The sequence below is a fragment of the Streptopelia decaocto genome (assembly GCF_964273445.1).
Source record: "Streptopelia decaocto genome assembly, contig: HAP1_SCAFFOLD_117, whole genome shotgun sequence".
Classification (NCBI taxonomy): domain Eukaryota; kingdom Metazoa; phylum Chordata; class Aves; order Columbiformes; family Columbidae; genus Streptopelia; species Streptopelia decaocto.
In genome coordinates, this window is record NW_028116876.1 from 72,010 (window position 1) to 93,957 (window position 21,948).

The 21,948-nt window shown below is 48.6% G+C and overlaps 2 long non-coding RNA genes across 13 annotated transcripts in view; one reads left to right on the forward strand and one right to left on the reverse strand.

The window, feature by feature from the left end:
• Positions 1-1,156: 1,156 nt before the first annotated feature.
• LOC309452032 overlaps positions 1,157-21,948 on the forward strand; it is a 64,650-nt gene continuing 43,858 nt past the window's right edge. For all 4 annotated transcript variants that reach the window (XR_014186413.1, XR_014186414.1, XR_014186415.1 and 1 more), the window contains exon 1: positions 1,157-1,264. This is a non-coding gene — a long non-coding RNA (uncharacterized lncRNA). The remainder of the gene's footprint in view (positions 1,265-21,948) is intronic.
• On the reverse strand, positions 12,155-20,197 carry LOC309452031. Of its 9 annotated transcripts, XR_014186408.1 has the most exons (6): positions 19,715-20,028; positions 19,534-19,619; positions 17,764-18,046; positions 13,626-13,851; positions 12,563-12,708; positions 12,155-12,193 (listed from the first exon to the last, which is right to left on the reverse strand). It is a non-coding gene; the product is annotated as an uncharacterized lncRNA (long non-coding RNA). The 9 variants fall into 9 exon arrangements; XR_014186404.1 differs by lacking the exons at positions 19,534-19,619; positions 19,715-20,028 and adding an exon at positions 20,144-20,197; XR_014186405.1 differs by lacking the exons at positions 19,534-19,619; positions 19,715-20,028 and adding an exon at positions 20,148-20,166.

The following is a 21,948-nucleotide window of genomic DNA, read 5'->3' on the forward strand; positions in this document are numbered from 1 at the left end:
AATGGGTCAATATCCCAATAAAAGTGATGAAAGCAATACCGCACAAAACACCATACACTCCAGAAGGAGATAGTATCTCCTCTTTCCCAGAATTTTTGTACGTATCGCAACTGTTCTTCAAATTGAGTCCATATTTTACTCCTGATTCTCTTTTCTAATTCTCTTTGCTCCGGCGCCCTCCACCAAGAAATGTCAAGCGCCCGCTCATATATGGGTATATGCTCCAACGCTTCTGCCATATATTAGGGTCTCAAGTATGGTCAATAATACTCGCACGGTTTCCCACTTGTAAATCTCAGAGATCAAGTTCACAGGTGCCCGTCGAAATTCTCTGTATCTTCTATATTCTTTGAAGGACTGGGGTCGCCATCAGAGGGTTGTTGTAGCGTTTCTCGGTAGGGTCTCACGTTTTTCGCCGGGATCCAGCGAGGGCCTCTTTCTGTGGAAACACAAGCATAGCCTCTTCCCCATGTGACAAGGGGATAGGGTCCCATTATCTTACCTGTTTCTGGGTCCCGGATCAAAACCGGCGGTTTCACTCTGGGTTCAAAAAGGTTATTTGTGCTGAAATGGCGAACTACCGGAGGATTGCTATCTAATAGAGAACAATTCAAAAAGTTAAAAACGTACAAGGCTTTCTGTATTCGCTCCTCTGGCGTAGCAGTCCCTATTCCCCCTTTTTGTTTTAATAATAAGCGTTTTAAGGTTTGGTGAGAGCGTTCTATCAGAGCTTGACCCGTGGGGGAATGAGGGATACCTGTAACGTGAGAAATTCCCCAAAAAGCAAAAAAGGTTGTTAAAACTTGAGACACATATGCGGGACCATTGTCTGTTTTAATTTGAGAGGGTACCCCTAAAGTGGCAAAAGCGCACATTAGATGTTTTTGCACGTCGCGTGCTTTTTCTCCTGTATGACAGGAGGCAAATAACATTCCCGAAAATGTATCAACAGAGCAATGAATAAACTTTAAACGACCAAATTCGGCAAAATGAGTAACATCTGTTTGCCAGAGTTGAAGACTCTGTAAACCTCTGGGGTTAACTCCTCCTGCTATGGAAGGAAAAGAGTGTCTTTGACAATCAGGACACACTGCAATAATATTATTGGCTTGTTGTGAAGTAAGGTTAAACTGTCGTTTTAGGCCTCCAGCATTTTGGTGGAAAAAAGAATGACTAAGTTTAGCTTGTGCGATACGGTCTGGTAATACCTGTACTGGCAACGTCAGCATATCAGCTTGCCGGTTTCCTTCCGCGATAAAACCTGGTAGAGAAGTGTGAGATCTAACATGCATAATGAAATAAGGGTGAAGACGAGAATCTAATAAGAAGATAAGTTCCTGTAATAAGTCAAATAATGCAACATGAGAAACATCTCGTAAAACAGAAGCTTCGGCTCGGCTAACAATTCCTGCAACATAAGCAGAATCAGTAATTATGTTAAGAGGAACAGACCATTTACGAAAAACTCGAACAACTGCGGATAATTCCACTATTTGAGGAGAACCCTGAACAGTTTCGATATCAGATTCCCACCGTTGGTATTGGCTATTCCACCAAAGGATAACCGACTTGTGAGATCTCCCAGAGCCATCTGTAAAAACAGTAAGAGCCTGTAAAGGTTGGTCACTCCGCTTTGGAATAGGTAAAAGGTGAAAGTCAATGCTTAACAGTTTGTGAGAAGGCGGATGAGAAGTGAGTTGACCTGCATAGCCAGTTAGAGCTATGCCTAGTGCATCTGATTGTTGTTGTAACCATTGCAGGTAAACACTTGTTACTGGCAAACATATAAGGCTAAAGTCTGTGCCTGCTAGGGTAAGTAATCGCTGTCGAGCCCTGATGATTAAAGATGCAAACATCTCATGTTGTGTTGAAATAGTCTTTGTGGCTTGGTTAGGCAAAAAAATCCATTCAATTATTAGTAAAGGGTCCGTTTTCTGGCAGTCCCACTGAAAAATGAGTGCATGAGGCTGTCGAGCAGGATTAAGGATGATTAATTGAAAAGGCAATTCTGGTTCCCATCGATGTGCTTGTCTGGAGGTAATCGCTGTTGCAGCTTTATGCAAGGAAGCTATGGCCTCAGGACTGAGACTTCGTGGAGCGTTTAAGTCCGAGCTTCCTTTAAGCATTTCGAATAAGGGGCTGAGATCCGTATTAGTGATTCCCAGCAATGGTCTGACCCAATTGATTGTTCCTAACAGTTTTTGCACGTCATGTAAATTTTTTACATTTGCCTGTATTTGTAAAGGTTGCGGAGCAATAGTCTGAGCTCTTATACGCCATCCTAAGTATTTCCAAGGTGGTACTTTTTGAATTTTTTCTGGTGCAATACAGAGGTCTGCTGATTTTACAGCAGCCACGACAAGGGCTACGGCTTTCTCCATAACTTCCTGGTATTGTGCTGCCACTAGAATATCATCCATATAATGATATAACAATGCAGCAGGTACTTCAGTTCTGACAGGACTAAGTATTTTGGCCACATACCATTGGCATATTGTGGGACTATTTTTCATTCCCTGTGGTAGCACAACCCACTAGTATCTTTGCAAAGGAGCTTGCATGTTGACGCTAGGGACTGAAAAAGCAAATTTAGGAGCATCGTCTGGATGCAATGGAATATTGAAAAAGCAATCTTTGAGATCTATGATAGTTAAATGCCAATCTCGAGGGATCATAGTAGGTGACGGTAGCCCAGGTTGCAGGGCTCCCATGTTTTCCATAGCGTCATTAATTTTTCTCAGGTCATGGAGCAAGCGCCACTTGCCAGTCTGCTTTTTAATAACAAAAACAGGTGAATTCCAGGGACTTGTAGAGGGTACAATGTGTCCCATAGATAATTGTTCAGTGACTATTTCTTGGAGGGCGTGAAGCTTTTCCAGTGGCAGGGGCCATTGATCAACCCAAATAGGGGAATCAGTTTTCCAGGTCAATTTAAGGGTTTCACGCCCCTCAATGGCCCCACTTAAAAATGTGTCTGTATAGACACCCCCCACTGAGATAGTACATCGTGCCCCCACAAGACCATAGGTACCGGTAAGATAAACGGTTTGACTGAGGCAACTTGTCCTTCTGAATTTTGAACTTGTATTATTTCTGCGCTCTGGCGGCTAGTTCCACACCCCCCGATTCCAGCTAATGTCTGAGAGACATCAGCTAAAGGCCACCTAGAAGGCCACTTTGCTTGAGAAATAACAGTAACATCTGCGCCTGTGTCAATAATTCCACTTAACACAACTTGCTGACCCCCCCGAATTAGGGTGCATTGGCATATAGGACGTTTTTGTGAAATGGTTTGGACCCATAAAATTTCTGGTTCCCCCGTAGATCCAAAATTTCCCTGTCTTTGTGGGAGTGATTGGTCAGGAATTGGCACAAAATTCTCCTTAGGGATCAGTATTAATTGTGCGATACGGCTTCCCTCTGGCACTGTACAAGGAGGAAATGGGGTCCAGGCCATAATTTTGATTTCTGAATTACTGTCAGAATCGATTACTCCAGGCAATACAAAAAGGCCTGACAGAGTGGTGGACGACCTTCCTAATAATAATGCTTGTGTTCGTGGAGGTAAAGGACCTGCGACTCTGGTAGGCAGTAAGTGAACGGAGGAATCGAGCAGCGTTACTGTGTGGGCGGTTGCCAGGTCCAAGCCTGCGCTCCCTGCTGTTGCTGGGCAGAGGCTGGAAACACTCCTGCTTCCCGTCCTCCCCCCTGCGTCTGCAGGGGCGCCGAGGCTGGCCGCGGCGCCGGTCGCGGGACTTGTGTCTGCGCGCGCCGCGGTTCCGCGCTCGACCACCGGTTTCCCGGCATAGGACGCCCGTTCACATTAGCCCTAGCCCCAGATCTACATTGGTTTGCATAATGACGACCTCTGTGACATTTAGGGCAAACGCCAGGTGCTGAGGGTCGTTTCCCAGATCCAGTACTAAAACAATCTCTTTTAAGGTGCCCTGGCTTTCCACAGCCGAAACAATTTTGTTGTGAATCGGTACCCGTGGGTCCACGCATGGCCGCAAAAGCAGCAGCCATTGCCTCATATTTATGGTCCATAGTGCCAATTCTGTTACAGGCTTCTATCATTTCAATTAATGTGGGATTTTGATTCGGGAGCGATTTCAAAAGCTTCTTACAATCAGCGTTAGCATTCTCTATGGCTAATTTAAGAAGCAGGATTTCTCGGGCATCAGCATTGTCTATTTGGCGCTCCAGAGCTTGTTTTAATCTGTCTATAAACTGCATATATGGTTCACGGGGTTCCTGATTAATGCTTGTAAACACCTTTTGGGGTTTGTTAGAGTCAGGAACTCTCAGCAGAGCCCTTTTTGCCTCCTCCCGAATTGCTTCTAAAGCTTCTCGGGGGATATCTCTAGCTTGACCAGCCGGATCAGAATGTTGCCCAGTCCCAGTAAGATGTTCTATAGTTAATGCAGCTAAAGCAGCATTAGCATTTCCCGCATATTTCAACAAAATTGTCTGCAATCTCGCTCTCCATTGAGACTCCCACATTGTATATTGTGTTGGAGTTAACAACAACTGCATAAGGGATTTTAAATCATGTGGGGTCATAACATACGTATCAAATACAGAAGATAAAAGGCTTGCAAAATAAGGGGAAGACAACCCATGTTCGGTAACCGTACGGCGCAATTCCTTAACAACCGAGAAAGACAGTGCCTCCCATTGAGCCCCCCCCCTCCCTTGGTATATTATGGGGGCTACTATGGTTCTCGCTATTTCCAGCTCCCCCTCCTTTAATGCTTGGCGTTTTATCTCTCCCCAAACTTTATGAGGATCAGGGGGAGAAAGATCAGGTTCTTTTTCGAGGTCTATCGGACCTGGGTCCGAGAGAGGAGACCCCGCAGCAGAGGCTAACGGCGGCGGGGCGGCGGCAGCACAAGGTGGTGATAGCGCCGCGGATTCCCCCCCCCCCACGATATTAGGAGGATAGGGAAGGGGTGACTGAGCTATTCCCTCCCGTTCCGAGGAGGGAGCTCGTTGCTTTTGCTCTTGCGACTGAGCTCCATAGGAGCCGCGCTGATTTTGCTCTTGCGTTTTTATAGTCTCAAAAATTTTTCTCCAACTAGGGAGCATACGCTGCGCCTCCTCATTTCCCGAGGTAGCCGCATCCCATAACTTTACCCCCACATTGTCCCAAAGTTCACGCGTAAAAATTGAAGAAGCAGTCACCGTAGGGACCGTAACTTGCACCCATTTTAGGATTAATTTAAGATCTTGTCCTGAAAGAGCTCCTTTTCCCTGCTTATTAAGCAGAGTTTTCATGTGCTCATAAACGTCTCTTTCAGGGGAACTCTCCTGATTCCCCATTAGTTTCCCGCAGCGGCTCACCTCTCGTTCCAGACGGAGGGAGTGATTCGCCGGCCGGCTTCTTTCTTTCAGCAGCACTTCCCAAGTTCTGCGGGACGTCGCGGCCGGCCACCTCGCCCTGGGCTGCCACCAGGCAGGCGGTTAATGGACCTGCGATCCTGTCACAGACGATCACGCATCACGTTATCACGTCGGGGTCACCATTTGCCGCGATTGAGAGACGGGGACGCGGTTTGATGCAAATAAGTGTCCGATTTATTGATCAGAGGCTACACACTTATATAGTCTATGGCTAGCGTGTTACATACTGATTAGTTACTTTTTGCATAGTTAGTTCGGCTGAGAAGGTTTTACAAGCTACGTTCCCATCGCTAATAGTTGCTAATAGTTGCTAGTTTCATGGTCATAAGATATACTCTGTTGCAAGGAGAAGACACCTGTTTTACCACAGTAAGTCCCTTGTTCTTTGTTCTTGCTTCAGCACGTTGTAATTTTCCACTGCAGCACATTCCCACTGTTGTCATGGCCTACTCTTACAACAGACTAGCTAACTTATTATATGTATATAAGACTATGTTATAGATCAATTCACATCATATGAATTTAGACAACCCACAGACTTATTTTTCATGAATCTGTACTTTCTGGAAGGAGATGTCTTGTTTGAAACCAAGAGATACTTACAGTGCATGGATAAAAATTAAAATGTTAATATTCATTACAAATGAATGCAAATTTTTTTCTTCTCAGGATGATTTCACGCAGATGTGATTAGAGTGCAATTAGGCGAGATGGATTAAAACCTGAGCCTCAGAGTAATCACTCTAGAAAAATGATATTGGAAGAGTTTATGTGTTAGGAACAAGTTATTGGTCATGGTGAAGAACTCAGTCTTGCGTATTACCCACTTTTTTGACTTGTTTTCAATTGCTTTCAATAAGATGCAAAGACGTGGGATTGTTTTCAGAAGGTGAATGCTCATGCACATACATCATGGATGTGAATTTATCATATTTTACTAGACACAAAGAATTAAACTCAAATATTACCTTTTGGAGCAGGTAGTCTTTCTTGAGATCTATAACATTTCAAGTTATTTTCCTACGTTACCTAAATTGAGGGTTAAAACCACGTCCCTCCAGCTCAGAGAGTCGCTCTACACCAGATTTACACATCGACAATATAGATAATGCCATATAATCCAGTTTGCTTCAATTCCCTTGGAGCCTGGTATTCAGCTGATGTTGAGATTTAGATCTACAAAGCTTGGGCTGGCTTGAAACTGCCCCTTCAAGCATCATTTTCTTAAATTATGAGATATAATTGATAGGGAAGAGCGTCCTCGATTTCTTCTTCGTTCATGGGAAGAACTCCAGGAGCTAATGGTAACAAGCTCCCACCTTGCAGAAGGAAAGTTGCCCAAATCTTTCACAAAATGGAATAATTTGTGTTTTAAGAGACACACTTAGGCATTCAATGAATTAACACCCTTAGCAAAAGTCTAATAAAAAGGGTTTTTGCTGCTGGAGCTACAGTGGGCTCTGGAAAAGAACCAGTATCATCACATTTTGCAGGACTGGGATTTTAGGACTAGAATCAAGATTCACTGTGACTTGATGATTCCCCATAAACAGGAGAGCAGATACATTACATTGTGTGGTCTCAGTTTGTGGAAGATCTCAAATAATTCTTTCAAATATTCCAACTATATAAACACCTGGGTAGACGGCAAGGACTTGCTTCTTTCTCTCGCTCCATAATATCCTATTAATGGGTTAACACCACCTCTTAGATTCCACCAGCAGCATGTAGGGAAACAAAAACGTCCTCTACCCACCCTAATTTCAGAGACCAAGGAGCTCTGCTTGGGTTTTGTGTTTATGCTGCTAAGAGGAGTAAAGCAAACAACTTTTATTGCAACACACCGGAACAAACAGACACCACTTGAATTTTTGCCTGTGGGAGACTGTAGGAGACATGAAAACAAGGATGGTACCAGGGGATTTGGACAAATTAATCATATTTAAGTAGTCATTCAAACCTTTGGCTGAAAAAATGCAGCTTGTCTGAATTTGTCTTTGTTGGATTGCATGGAAAAACAGAATTAAAAATGTTGAGTGTCATCCATCTGCATTCATTATGCGATTGAAAAACAAGCCCGTTCCCTGCGAACTGACAGCCAGTACTGGTCACCCCGCTTTGCAGATGATATGAACTCAAGGAAATGTAGAGAACAGCAATTTTCAAAACTCAGGGATATAGAAAAACTCTCGGAAGATGTTGGAGGGGAGCGCGTGTTTCTCAGGAATGGTGCAGAGGACTCGTGGCACCAAAAGGAGAAAGTACTAAACCCAGAAGCTCCGGAAGGAAAAGCCACATAACACAGCCCAGTGTCAGACAGCAGAAGTCCTTGCAGACACAACTTTACCCACAGAACCAGCCGGTCACTTCACCGTGTTGCCTGTGGATGGGATTCGAGAGAAGCGTTTCATCCAGACCAGCAGACCCGTGCTAAACATCTGTGAGAGTGGGTCCGGAGATGGAGCAGGATTGGCCTGACCATCGCCATCAAGAACTGAGAGAACTGAGGCCCTGACCGAAAGAACAGATGGACAATGACTTGGAGAGAGGCCCGAGGAGCAGCATTGTTTGAACTGTTTCTCTGATACGGGGGCCTCCTGCTCACAATGGCTGCTGTGTGGACTTTGCTGCTGCTTCAGCCAAACCAGCCCCCCCTCCGGAAAGCTGTTGTCATGAGGGTCTCTTTGACCCAGGGACAATCGCTGCTGTCCAGAAGATGTGTTCTCACCTGCAGCCTCAGTCACACGTGTCCCCCACCTGCTCCCTCAAACAATGGCCAATGACAAAGAGCATGCCCAGAGCTCGCCAAGGGTCCTGAGGTCACCCAGTGGACCAGAGAGAGACCCTGAATGCTGGACACGTAAGCACTGGCAAAAGAAAGCGTGGATCCTTCGAGCCTGCGCAGTTAAGCCTGGGTTGCGAAATCAAGGCAGACTGGCCTGAAACAATGGGAGCGAGGCGGGTGAAGAAGCACACAAGGTGACTCCAGAATGGACACCGGTGAAGATCTTCCCACCAGAGGATCCCGAACCACGGCAGAGAACCGGCCGGACTCCACGGGACCGGAGACCAGAGGGAGCTTCTGGAACTGGATGGTGAGAAACGCAACCTCATTGCTCATCTTTACTTCTCCCTGTTTCTTTTCCCTTTTCTCTTTCTCACTCTGTCTCTCTATCATGTGCCGCTTTACGGGCAAATTAATAAAGTAACACTGCTTGATTGAGTTATAACCCCTTGGCATTTTGGTCACCTTAATTTTGCGCTCTGAGGTCAAGGTAAAAGAACCATCACGAGTCCATCGCCGAAGGGACTGTGACAACATCTAAACCAATTTAATTTTTCAGAAATTAAAACGAGGGCTGCTCTCACAACAAATTGTGCGTAATTGCTCATCTTCTTCATTATTGCCACGACCAGGGACCTGATAGCAGGTGGGACACTTTGAGGTTGGTCCATCTGATATTTCCTGGGACATCAAACGAGATAAATAAAGATCTGCCACCACGATGGAGCTCGGATGGTTCCAGTTGCTCGGCTGATGGCCAACCAGTGACCACTGGGGCTTCCAAACAGATTTATGGTTCTTCTACTCATTTGTTCATTGCATTATGAATGTTAAGCTCTTGGGCAGCTGTGGAACACCATGCTCTGGTTGCTTCCCAGCCACCTCCTCTTGTCACCACAAACATGACACCATCGAGTTGCTCTCCTGGAAAGGACACGAGAAGAATTTGTCTTCGCCTTTCATCTGAAGGGGGTCCAGAAACTCCTTTATTTATTCCGTGCCGAGAAGGAGTGGCCTAGAAAGAAGGAAGCCACAAACAGCAAGGCTACTGACAACTTAAGCTGCATGTTTAATTCAGTATTTGAGGGGAAATTATGTGTTTTATTGTATAAATCAAGCTCATTGGGGGCGTTTTGCTGTGCTGGATGGTTTTGATAGCAAACTTAGCTTTACTGGTATTGTAATTGTTGCCTGCTCAATGAGTTCTAGACAGCAAATGCATGGTATAGACAACAAATAGATATTTGGAGAAGAGGAGCAACAAAATTGCATTTATTTTATGATTAAAAACAAATCAAGAAAACTCACATTAAGCAGACGGCCCAGCAGGTGAGCTTGGCAAGTGTCTCACAGCACATGGAGACCACATGAAGAAGGCGACAGAGCAATCGGTGAGACGCTTGTAAATGGGAAAATAAAGCTGAGGGGACTCATGGATAATATTCAGAATTACAAAAGATAAATTCAGTGGTGGTAAGAAATGTATTTTCTGATGTAAGAACAGGTAGGAAGATGGGGAAGGTGGTGGAAGGGGATCTGGAATACACTGGAGGAGAAGGGAGACAGTTGGGTGGAGATCGAGATCTTCTCATGCCAGATACAATATTGTGTGTTGGGGGTGATGGTGAGGGCAGGGGGAGAAGCTTCGGGAACCAGGATGGGGGAAAGTGAGATGCTGGACAGCACATTTTTGTGTGAAACAACCAGAATATGAGCTCCAAGGAGTAATAGTTCATCATATCAACAACGAACACTAAATTCCCAGGACTCAATGATCTTGAGGGTCTCTTCCAACTGAAGAGAAGCTGCCCAATTAATTCATACTGTGATTAAGTTACAAAAGACGTACCCACCATTAATGAACATGATAAATGCTTTCTGACCACCTGCAAAACAAGGGGTATTTTTCAAGTTTTAGATCCTTCTGCATGACAGGAGAGAGACAGAAGATTAAGTGATGTGTTGTTCAGAAGCAGAGTGCTTAGTTGATATTTAACTAATAATTAATAGATGTAAGTAAGAAACTAAACAGTTATAATTAACATCATGAATTATTTCTTAGTATAGATGTATTGTGTGTCAAAATTTTTAAAAATTGTAATGCATATGTAATAATTATGTGAATATAAGCAACACAAGAGCATCCAGTCTTTGCAGTACTTGGGGAGGATGATCCCAGTGTTGCCCAGCGCTGACAAAATAAAGTCGCTTAACAGTTTAATCTCCCGGCTGTTACGCTTATTTCTTCGTTTCACACGCAAAGTGATCTCAGGATTTTACACACCCCGCACAAAATGGTGGCGCGGCTCCTTTAAGACGCCCCCCACACCCCCAGTAGCACGGAGAGGGCGTGGCTTGGAGAGACGGAAGGCGCTCAGGGGCCCGAAGCGCGTCCGGGGTTGAGTGACAGCGCTGCAGCCCAATCAGGCGCGGAGGTTGAGGAAGGGGGGCGGGCCTTCCGGCGTGAGCGCTGCGGCTCCAAGGGAAGCGGGGGGGCGACCGGCGGCGACGTGATTAAGAAGTTTGACCAGAAGGACGAGGAATCCGGTCCGGGGCTGGCGGCGGCGGGGAGGGAGCGGGGGGCGGGCTCAGGGCGGCCGTGGTGGCAGCGCCCTGAGGGGAGCGAGCGTTCGGCCGCCCGGCGCGGCCCGTACCGGCCGCTGAGGGGAGTGGCGGGAAAAGCCGCTGAGAGAGGAGCTCCCGCCTCTGCCCCGTGTCCGGGCTCCCCAGAGCCTCCTCTGGCCCTTCAGGATGGTCCGCGGGCTGCGGGGCCCGGGGGTGGGAAGCAGTTCCTCGCCTCCTGGGGGCCGCGGCGGGCGGGCTCTTCCCGCCCTTTCCGTGAGGACATAAAGCTACTGGAGAGTGTCCAGAAGAGGCTGCGGAGCTGGTGGAGGGTTTGGAAAGGAAGAGATACGAGGAACGGCTGAAGTCACTGGGTTTGTTCAGCCTGGAGAAGAGAAGACTGAGGGGAGACCTCACAGCGGCTGCAGCTTCCTCACAAGGGGAGGAGGAGGGACAGACACTGAACTCTTTCGTGACCAATGACGGAACCCGAGGGAAGGACAGGAAGATGTGCCAGGGGAGGGGCAGCTTGGACATAGGAAAAGGTTCTTCACCCAGAGGTGCTGGGCAGTGGAGCAACTCCCCAGGGAGCTGGGGCTCTGGAGCTGGAGAAGAGGAGACTGAGGGGTGACCTCAATTCATGGTGATCAGTATGGAAAGAGGCAGTGTCAGGAGGATGGAGCCAGGCTCTGCTGGTGACAACCAGTGACAGGACAAGGGGCAATGAGTCCAAACTGGAACACAGGAGGTTCCACTTAAATATGAGAAGAAACTTCTTCCTGGTGAGGGTGGCAGAGCCTGGCCCAGGCTGCCCAGGGAGGCTGTGGAGTCTCCTTCTCTGCAGACATTCCAGCCCGCCTGGACACCTTCCTGTGTAACCTCAGCTGGGTGTTCCTGCTCCGGGGGGATTGCACTGGGTGAGCTTTCCAGGTCCCTTCCAACCCCTGACACTCTGTGATTCTGTGAGGTGAAGGGCAGACAGTGCCAGCCCTTGGGGTACCCTGTGTTTTGAAGGCACCATGGGAAACAGATTCTTCTCGGGGCTCTGGTGAGACCTATCCCCCGAGGAACATATTTTGGTGCTGGGGCAGGGAGGAGTGTGGACAGGCAGCCCGGCCCCTGGGTCCTCTGCCCTGCTCGGGGAGGGGAGGTTGTTCCCTGTACGATGGGCTCAGCACTCCTGGGCTCACAGGAGATGTCACCACCTCCAGAAGCCATCTGCTGTTCCCAAGGCCACCAGTGCAGCAAGTCAACATTTATTTGATGCAACCAGTCTGCTACAGCCAGTAATCCTGTGTAAAATCGATGAAAATTACCACTGTGCTTTATTACAATGTGCCATATAACAACCAGGAATTGACAAATTCCTCTGTTTGCCCTGTGAAATCACATTTGTGGCACTTAGATTGTGACGTTGTTGCATTGCAGAGTAAAATAAGAGAACTGGAAAAGGAGGTTGAGATTTTACAGGATGTAAAGGCGATCGCACAAGAAGTAATTACTGTTCAAGCAGACGGTGCTATGAGCTGCAGGATAATGCAGACCGGCTGCTGGCATCTATTGCTAAGGAACAAAAGGAAAAATGTGCCAAAAGTGAGTTTTTGTGTTCTCAGGTTTGTACTCTTACCACAAACCACTCTTGGAATCCCGAGGAATGGGATGGAAATATTTGGAGTGGATCCTCAGACTCCAATATTGAGTCTGAACTTGATCCTGACTTAAATGGCAGGGAGGTGGTGGGAGCACAACCCCCCATACAAATGATGCTTTAGCAGGAACAAGCAGATGAGGGGGTGGATCGCACATACTCACTCTCCGAAGGAGTTAACGGCATTTTCAGAGATCTCTCAGCAGACAAGTGGGGAAGGAATTCCGGCACAGATTTTGCCAGCTTAGGATAGTGGAGCTGTGTCTATCCATTTATCGGCAGATGAACAAGATTTCTTAAGCCCTATAGCCTATGGTGATCAGATACAACAACGATATGCTCAGCTGCAAACTGTCAGAGGTCCGGACAGGCAAGATATTATTGCACCTACGCTATATCAATGTTTGTGTGCAGCAGTTTTAACAGCATACGCTGAACCTGCTGAATCTGTGTTGTCCCGTGGAAATTGGTGCACAATGGAGGAAAGTATTGATTTAGATTGGGGTGGTGTATGTATTGATTATGGATCCAATTCGGACAGGGTAGCAGTGCCAAGTGCTACAGGTAATGCCGGCACTCTGGCAAATGCCTTGAGGGGAACTGGGGCTGTAATTTCAGGACCCTCTGTTTGGGTGGTGGAGAATGGAAATCCGGCAACACTGAGCAGAGTTACAGCACAGGCGAGTGTTGGCGCGATAAAGGACTCAGCAAAACAAGTCGATTCAATGTGAATCACGCCAAAGCCATTTATTACAGAAACAAGCCTCCTTATATATGCAACTATATTCTAATCACGCGTCCACGCTCCAAGCATGGATTCGCTAAATGAGTATCGTGGGCTGTCCGTGCGCTGGAGTCTCACTGATGATGCGCCCGATGATTCACGCCACGCCAGGACCCCGCTGATTGAGGACGCCCCTCTTTCTCACAGCAGGTTCTGTTCTCAGCTTCCCAAAGCGGCCTTGAGATTCCTTTGAGCCAGACTAATTCAGCAACAGATCTTTATCCATCAAAACCCCACCACAGGCGATGAGAACACTAGTGTGGGATGACTTAGTACAAGCTGGTATCCCACCATCAGAAATAAGCGGGATCATACCATCACAAAGTTTTTGCCGCTTGTAAAAGTTTATGCTTATGCAAAAAAGCCAACCAGCCCCAGCCCCCCTGCCCACACTGCACCCCCCCCTCCACCCCCCCTGCCACCCCAGTGCGAGACCAGTTTACCTGGCAACAAAAGCCATAGACTTGACGAGTATTGTCTCAGAGATACAAACACAATCCCTCCGTTTGCCACCAGATGATAGTAGCTGATACAGCACTATGGTCGGGTACTGTTACTGATTGCCATGATATTGATGATCTGTTGATTGTGGCAGCGTCACAACAAGAAACTGAAGCAGCCGCTGAATTTTTGAAGGTGCTTTTGCAGGACCAGGGCTGGGCAATTACTCTGAAGAAAATGCAGGGCCCTTGTGCTACCGTACTATTTTTAGAAATAGTTTGGCATAGGCAGTTTAGAGAAACACCAGCTAAAGTACAGCACACAGTGCTGCAGCTTTCTTACCAGCTCCAATAAAACAATTACCTGCCTTTTTAGGATTTTTAGGGCATTGGAGAATTTTCATCCCTACATCTCCTGCGGAGGAGGAGTCCCCTTGTGAAGGGTTAATAGCAGAGCACAATAAAGTTGATTCATTTGAGTCCCAAACCAGTAAGAAAGCAGATAATGTGACCTCTGGTGAGCTGCATGCTCAGGCTCTAAATGTGCATATAGCTTGTGGACGTGGATCAGCTTATGCTGCACACGCATGGGACACTGGTCACAATCAAACCCCTTTGCTGTTATATACTTGTAGAACATGCTCACATCATTGTGCTGCTTGTACACAGCTGCATTTAAGAGCATGGGGAAAGGTAAAACGGGGTCAGTGGGCCTTGAATACCTGTCAGGTTGATTATATTGGCCACGTACCCCCATCTAGGGCCTGGCAATATGTATACACTGCTGTGGATACAGTGTCAGCACCAACTACAGGGGAAATGAAATTATTCCCACCAATGCATTGTGAAGTGGGACTGCAGCCTATTGATCTAGATGTAAAAATTCATATGACTCCAGAGAATGCTGTGTGGTTTTGTACCCTGACCTCCTCCTATGTTACATCCTTTGCTAACATCAGATCTCGAGCTCTTGTATGTCAGGTATCTTCAGTGAACACCTGTGTTTTATCTAGAGGAGACAGCTCTGGAACAATGTTATTGGTGTCACAGACTCACCATCCGATTGAAGTCCAATCTGAAAAAGTGCAGGCCACGACTTTCCAGTCTGTGTGGGCAATGAGCCCACAGCAGGTTGTTAAACCCAGAGTGACACCAGCTGACGGAGCTGGAGCAGCAGCGTGTGTATTACTGGAAGGTGACATCATCTCACATCTTTGGAACTAATGCGGCAAGTGAAACCATCTACTGATAATGCCTGGCTGAATAGCTCGTGTAACTCCTTGGCAAGATGAATGGGACACCTGATTATTGCAGAAATATGTTTTTTCCTTTTTCTGTGTTTATTGTGTGCCCCTGTAAATTGCTCTGTGCTACACCTCACAAGCACAAATGAACAACGCTGGCTTCGTTGGCCCCAGCAGAAGCAAGAACCTGAGCGAGGGGGTGGAATATATGGGGAGATAGCGAAAGATTTGGCAAGGTGATTAGTTAAATGTAAATACACTCCAGTGACTTGCACCTGCCTGTAGAAAGGGATCACACAGACACTTTTAAATTAGCCAGTGTCACACGCTGCCTGTAAAACATCTCCATCTACAGACACACTCACCCATCCTGCACGGCACTCAGAACCTCCTCATCCACCACAGCTCAGGCGGGAACAAAACGAATCCTCCTGCTCTCCCCACACCGAGAGCAGCCAGTTTTCCCTGCAAGCACAACAGCAGCTCGTGCGCTGCATCTCCCAAACACACTCGGTACCGCAGAAGCTTCGGCAGCGCTAACCAGGACAGTCTGTACTGTGCAAGTGATGAGCTCGGTCTCAGCACAAGGGCCGGGACGGCTGCAGCACACAGGGAGAGCGTTGTAGCTGTTTCTCCTGGAAGGCAGGGCTGCAGGAAAGGAAATAAATTAGTTTTTCAGGAACAAGAAGAACACATTCAAATCACCAGGGAAAACCTGGAACAAAACACTAAAAGCCCAGGTTTTGCAGGGAGCCGGAAAAAACACCTAAAACCTGTCCCCGGACTCTTCCCTTTTCCGTCTCGCAGACAATTTCCTCACTCATCGACAAGGGCACATGAACACTCCAGGGGTCTGTCTGTCTGCTGCGGGTAAACACAAACACCACCTTTTCAGCTGGTCCATATATCCCCAGATAGAAGCAAATGAACTCAAACGCTGTCGCCTGCCAAGAGCTTTGTCACCTCAAACATTATCTGCAGGGCCCGCTGGACAACTGCAGAGCGGGCGACTCACCCACCCTGGGCCACAACCTCGGCTGCCTGGAACGTTCACGGCTCTCTCAGAAATCTGGGCAGGAGTCAAAACCATTTTGGTTCGAGAGGAAGACCGGCTCGAGCTCAAGTTTCCTTTTGTATTCTCACACCTGGAAGCTCAATCATAAAGGCTCCACGGGTCCACACCAACGGAGCTCTCCCAACAGGCACTTCCAGTCATTCATGCCCAAGCCAACACATCACTGGAACCTGGCTACGCATTTTCAAACAATGTCCTTCTGGAGTCCAACCGATGCTGGGGTCGATTTTCTCCTTCAGAAACCCACAAAAATCCAAGCAATACAAGATGTGCTGATCTCTGCTCCAACAGCTCTCAACCTCCTGCACTTCAGCTTTCATGGCATTGCAGAAATAACAGAACAAACCCCAACGCAAAAGATTCAAGCAGAGCACCCTCCTTAAAAAGCAAATCCCAACATGAGTGCTCATTGCAAGCAAAGGAAGCTGGGACACCACCCTTCAAACGCTCTGGCTGTGCAGCCTGGACGAGACGGTGTCTGCGGTTCAGCAACATCCACGCTCGTCACGACCGGCTGGTGCTGTCACCCCCAAATCTCCGCAGCAGCTTTTGTTAACACCGGTTAACAGCTTTGGGTACACAGACCTGCCTTCAGCTCATGTGAAAGCGTCTCCTCGTAACGCCCAGTGTGAGCCCAAGAACGACGCCTCCCTAACGCACACACTGAGGAACCTCAAACAGTGCCCCCTTCTCCATGGGCTGCGTCACAGCCTGTGACAGAAAGGGGATTCCACAGCCTGGAAAAGCTCCACAAGGAACTGGAGATTCCTGGGTCTCAGAGTAATTCTAGAGCTCAAGTGGTGACAGACATCAGCTCCAGCTCAGATAATACATGCCAACACCCATCACTGACCCAAGAAGGCAGCTCCTCCCGTCCTGCCCAACGGCTTCAAACCCAACACACTTTGTCCCTCCAACAGGACGCAGCTTATTGATTTCTAACAGCATTCATCTCTGTCTTCCTCGAGATGAACTAGACGTGCATTACACAAGCAACCAAGTCCCCGCCTGGAAGCAGCGGAGCCTTTGCCTTCTTTTTTCCACCTCACTTTGCAGGAGAAGGAAAACAAATGGCAGCAGAGACAATGAGAAATTCAACCACCAAATGGAGAGGGAACCTTTGAGAGCGGGAAAACTCACCCATACAATGGAGAGAGCTATGTTGAATGAATAACACTGAAAATGAATCCTTCTTGTCAGGGTAAAAGTGCACAGCAATTAAAGACCTGCTGAACAGACCCCTGTCATTCTCAGAAATAAAAACCCCCAAGGCTCAGCCAGCCAGGGTTACTGCTCTAAATCCAAGCGCAGCTGCACCGACCTGAGTCAACACGGACACAGTCACCTCCCTTGTCCCACACGAAGCTGCACAGGCCACGTGCTGCTCCAACAGGAACGTGCTGGGGACACCCGGGTTTCCCATGGCAGCCTCTGCGCTGCCACCTGCACAAGCACCAACAGGCCGGCAGCTGTGGGCTCAGCTCCGGGGGTTCCCAGGACCAGGGCTCACTCGGGACACTCGGCAGCACCAACTGGCTGAAAACTCTCCGGAAATGGAAATTTCACTCAGCGGAAGGCCATGCTCACTGCTAGAAAACTCTCGGTAGCAATAAGCTACGCTGCTTGCTAAAGTCTTCCCACAACAGTAAAGCTCCAAGTCGAACCACAGCCCTGGGCCAGGTCGCATTCTCCCAAGCAGCCTCAGCACCAAGAGCCCGGCTGTGCCCAGAGCCTCGTCTGACACAGGGATCGCACAGACACTTTTACAGGCAGCGTGTGACACTGGCTAATTTAAAACATCTCCATCTACAGACACACTCACCTGTCCTGCGCGGCACTCAAAACCTCCTCATCCACCACAGCTCAGGCGGGAACAAAACGAATCCTCCTGCTTTCCCCACACCGAGAGCAGCCAGTTTTCCCTGCAAGCACAACAGCAGCTCGTGCGCTGCATCTCCCAACCACGCTCGGTACCGCAGAAGCTTCGGCAGCGCTAACCAGGACAGTCTGTACTGTGCAAGTGATGAGCTCGGTCTCAGCACAAGGGCCGGGACGGCTGCAGCACACAGGGAGAGCGTTGTAGCTGTTTCTCCTGGAAGGCAGGGCTGCAGGAAAGGAAACAAATTAGTTTTTCAGGAACAAGAAGAACACATTCAAATCACCAGGGAAAACCTGGAACAAAACGCTGTAAGGGGATATAGCGAAAGATTTGGCGAGGTAATTAGTTAAATGTAAATACGCTCAAGTGACTTGCACATGTCTGTAGAAAAAGCACATACATCACACTAACTGTTCTACTGACCCTGTGTGCTTGATGAGCAGAACCTCTGTGTCAGATAACACAGGACTGTGAGAAACTCTGGGCACCTTATCACTGTGTCTGAGATTCCTGCTTTGTTGTGAGACAGAGCGGGAGGCTGCGCCTGCCTGAAGCCGTGAAATACAGGCGAGCTCAGCAGGCCCAGTGACCTTCCAGCAGGGCTGGACTGACCAGCGCCTGCATCCCCGCTGCTGTCACCTCTGCTGGGAGCTCAGGTGCGGCTTCGGAGATCCCCCAGAAGAGAGGGAACTACAATAAAACTTGCTCCTTGCAATTGCTTTCGTGGCCTCTGGCTCTTCTTATGACGTGCCTGTGTATCTGTACAAAATGTCCTTTTGGGGTCCAACTGATCCAAGTCTTCTCTCCTTCAGAAACCCACAAAAATCCAAGCAATACAAGATGTGCTGATCTCTGCTCCAACAGCTCTCAACCTCCTGCACTTCAGCTTTCATGGCATTGCAGAAATAACAGAACAAACCCCAACGCAAAAGATTCAAGCAGAGCACCCTCCTTAAAAAGCAAATCCCAACATGAGTGCTCATTGCAAGCAAAGGAAGCTGGGACACCACCCTTCAAATGCTCTGGCTGTGCAGCCTGGACGAGACGGTGTCTGCGGTTCAGCAACATCCACGCTCGTCACGACCGGCTGGTGCCGTCACCCCCAAATCTCGGCAGCAGCGTTTGTTAACACCGGTTAACAGCTTTGGGTACACAGACCTGCCTTCAGCTCATGTGAAAGCGTCTCCTCGTAACGCCCAGTGTGAGCCCAAGAACGACGCCTCCCTAACGCACACACTGAGGAACCTCAAACAGTGCCCCCTTCTCCATGGGCTGCGTCACAGCCTGTGACAGAAAGGGCATTCCACAGCTTGGAAAAGCTCCACAAGGAACTGGAGATTCCTGGGTCTCAGAGTAATTCTAGAGCTCAAGTGGTGACAGACATCAGCTCCAGCTCAGATAATACATGCCAACACCCATCACTGACCCAAGAAGGCAGCTCCTCCCGTCCTGCCCAACGGCTTCAAACCCAACACACTTTGTCCCTCCAACAGGACGCAGCTTATTGATTTCTAACAGCATTCATCTCTGTCTTCCTCGAGATGAACTAGACGTGCATTACACAAGCAACCAAGTCCCCGCCTGGAAGCAGCGGAGCCTTTGCCTTCTTTTTTCCACCTCACTTTGCAAGAGAAGGAAAACAAATGGCAGCAGAGACAATGAGAAATTCAACCACCAAATGGAGAGGGAACCTTTGAGAGCGGGAAAACTCACCCATACAATGGAGAGAGCTATGTTGAATGAATAACACTGAAAATGAATCCTTCTTGTCAGGGTAAAAGTGCACAGCAATTAAAGACCTGCTGAACAGACCCCTGTCATTCTCAGAAATAAAAACCCCCAAGGCTCAGCCAGCCAGGGTTACTGCTCTAAATCCAAGCGCAGCTGCACCGACCTGAGTCAACACGGACACAGTCACCTCCCTTGTCCCACACGAAGCTGCACAGGCCACGTGCTGCTCCAACAGGAACGTGCTGGGGACACCCGGGTTTCCCATGGCGGCCTCTGCGCTGCCCCCTGCACAAGCACCAACAGGCCGGCAGCTGTGGGCTCAGCTCCGGCGGTTCCCGGGACCGGGGGCTCCAAGGGCCTGTTCGCACACGGACCTTTGTGCGCGCGCCCCGGCCGCGGGCGCTTCTCCCGCCCCCATCCCGACCCGCCGCTCGCTCACCCGGACCCGCCGCTCGCCCCCCCGGACCCGCCGCTCGCCCCCCCGGACCCGCCGCTCGCCCCCCCGGACCCGCCGCTCGCCCCCCCGGACCCGCCGCTCGCCAACCCGGACCCGCCGCTCGCCAACCCGGACCCGCCGCTCGCCAACCCGGACCCACTCAGGAGCCTCCGCTCGGCCCAGCGCTGCAGCCGGAAATTGCGTCACCGGGACGGGCTAGGCGAGCCGCGCTGCCAGCAGGACCCCGCCAGAGCTGTCCCATTATTCGCCTGACCCGCCAAGTTTTTATACGAAATCTGAATGAGTTGAACCATTATTAAAATAAAAAAGTCTCTGGGTAGCCGTGCCGTCATGGTGGCTCAGTGCAGTGGAAAATCCACTGAACTGAAGATCAGCCTCGGCTCTCAAATAAACTCCTCCCTCCCCGCTCCGCAGCCGCTGAACCCGCAGCACAAAGTGCGATCGGCACGTCCCGCGGTCACACGGTGTCCGCGCTCGCTCGTCACCTCACTCGCTGGCTGCAGCAGCACTAAGGGCCTGTGGATTCCACACCCGGAGTGTTCTGTCCTGTCACAGAGGAACAGTCTTGGCTGCTGAGAACAGGTTCCATTTTAAAGTCGCTGAAGAGAAGTTTCCGCTTCCTGGAATCTCAAAACAGCAGCAGCTCTAACGAACGTGACAGACCATGGGCCACGTGCATTTCTCAGTATCTGTCCTGATCGGTTTTATCTGGTCATTATTAATGCCAGAAAGAGGTGGAAAGATAAAGACAACGGGTTGTGCTGGACAGAATTACATCATTTTTGCCAAATAAAGAACTGAAATAAATAACTTACGCTTTTTCTATGGATAAACAACGTTTAATCCAATTCCTTAATTGTATTCCTTAAACACGTGTTCATTAGAGCATAAGCAAAACAGCCCAACACTCACACCTTTAAACAATAAGAGGTGTGCTTAAATGCAGTGAGGTGTTACATATTCATAATGACCCCAGGAATGCCTCTACATATGGTGAAGCACGTGAAGCATCCAACCCCAAAACTTAACTCTACCCCTAAGACAACTCCGGAACCCCTAACACTAACCCTAATCCAACCATTACCTTAAACCAAATCCTAAAACTTAAGCCTAAATGTAAACCTAAATACTAATCCTAAATCTAATCCTAAAATTTAAGACAAACCCCTAACTCTAACCCTAAGACCCCTTCCTTACTGGGCGAATGATGGGCGTGGTGTTATGAGGTAATTTGTGTCTCAGAAGCTCATAATCCAGTAAAAAGCCTGTGGCTGTGAAGGGGACCATGGGGTCAGTTCTGGCTCTGGAGGTGACAGACCAGCAGCAGGGACATGGCTGGGAAAGAACCTCTGCACTAGGACAGGCCCTGTCCACGAAGAGGACTTGGAGATGGGCTGTCATGTCCATTCTGCCTGAGCACGTGGCAGGACAGCAGCTGGTACATGGTCATGTCTACCAGAGAAGCTGAAAGGCACTCATGGGTTTTACAAGATCACGGTGAGGTTACTTCTGTGTGGTGAGGTGAAAGACCACAAGAAGCCTGACAGGTTGGGTTCCCTGCTTGAAGGGCAGTTTATGAGATGGTCAAGCTTTCCATGGTAGTGGGAAAATGCAGGAGAGGGAGAAAAAAAGGCAAGAAGAGCAACTTGGAAGATAGAGACTGAATATCAGGAGGAAGAAATGTCACTGGAAGGGCACCTGTCATCACAGCCTCCAACGAATCCCTGGGGAGCCTTTGTCAGTAACAGGCCTCAGTGTGGCCCATTAACACTTCAAGGAGCTTTGAAGTTTTGTTTCTGACTTTGCCTCCTTGAGAGCTTTGTTTGTTCTCAGTACCTGAGGTTCATGGACTCAGCCTCAAATGCAGCATGAGCTCACTAAAATGCCCCAAGCTCTCACAAGCTGTGTCTCCTGCATGATTTTCTTCAAGCTCTAGAAAG